This window comes from Ursus arctos, unplaced genomic scaffold (genome assembly GCF_023065955.2).
Source record: "Ursus arctos isolate Adak ecotype North America unplaced genomic scaffold, UrsArc2.0 scaffold_291, whole genome shotgun sequence".
NCBI classification, from domain to species: domain Eukaryota; kingdom Metazoa; phylum Chordata; class Mammalia; order Carnivora; family Ursidae; genus Ursus; species Ursus arctos.
This window is the reverse complement of record NW_026622976.1, coordinates 22,501-23,844: the sequence shown is the minus strand read 5'-3', so window position 1 is coordinate 23,844 and position 1,344 is coordinate 22,501.

The following is a 1,344-nucleotide window of genomic DNA, read 5'->3' as shown; positions in this document are numbered from 1 at the left end:
GCCTCCTGGTGTCCGTGGGACCGGGGTCCTCTGACGCAGCGGACACTCTCGCTTGCCTTTCTTGGCTTCGTGTGGTGAGCGGCTCTCCCTGCCATGGGGAGGGCCGTCCCGACGCCGCGCTGCTCACCGCCTGGGCGTGCTGAGCGCGTTGCGCCTGGCCCTCCGTGGTGCCCCTGGAGCGCTCCAGGTTGTCTCAGGTGCCCGAGGCCGAGCGGTGGCGTCGTTTCCTGTTCCCAGCGACCCCCTCGGGCCACCGCTGTTGGTGGCGTAGTCCGAGGAGCGGGTGGTGGAGTCGGTAAGGGAGGACCACCTGCCCCCCCCATGGGGATGCGGGCGCCTCGTCGTCCCCCTGGCGCATGCCGTGCTGGGGGGGCCTGGACGTGGCGGGGTGTGTGAGCGATCGCGGCGGGCCGAGCCAGCGCTGTGGCGCTTGGCCAGCCGAGGGGTGCCGTTTCTTCGCCCCAGCATGCCACGTCCGTCTCCGCCTCTCGTGGCCTCGCCGGAGGCACGGAGCTCTTTCCGGGCGGTGACGCGAGCATGGTGTGCGTGGCGGGGCAAGGACGGTCTCCTTGTTGGGCCCCAGCCGTGAGCGCTCAGGATTGCCCTGTGCCTGCCCCTTGCCGCAGACCTACCCCCGCCCCCCGAGCCCTTGGCGGCCTTTGGAGAGCCGTTTAGCGGGGCCCGGTCGGGGGACGAATGGGTGGGGGCGATGCGCCCTCGGTGAGAAAGCCTTCTCTAGCGATCCGAGAGGGTGCCTTGGGGTACCGGAACCCCCCAGCTGCCGCCCCTCCTCTGCGCGTAGTGGCCACCGATGCGGGGTGACTACCGTTGCGTGTTGGGCAGAGCCCCCTCTCCGTGAGGGGTCTGCCGGCCCCGCGGCGGGGCCGAGCGCCGCTCTTTGCCTACCGCGGCCTGCGCCTCCCCCCTCCGAGTCGGGGGAGGATCCCGCTGGGCCTGGCCGGCGTCCGGCGCGCGGGGCTCCCGCGTGCGTGCGAGTGCGCGTGCGGCCACTCCCTCGCGGTGCTGTGTCTCCCGAGGGGTGGGGCGCCCCCGCGCGTCCCGCTTCCCCGTGCCGTGCGAGCGGCTGTCTCCCGCCCGCTCCCGTCCCGAGTTGCCGCCGGGGGTGGCGTGCGGGCACGGGTCGGGCCGCTCTCGCCTGGGGGTTGCTTCCCCTGGGTCGTGACTCCGGGATGGACCAGACGGATGGACGGAGGTTCTGCTGGGCCCCTGCGGCGGGGGTCACGTGGGGTTTTTGGGTCCCAGCCGTGGTGGGGCCTGGTTCGCGGGGGGGGGGCCCGCCAAGGGTGCTGAGGCCGGCCGGCGTCCCGGGCGTCGCGGGACCGC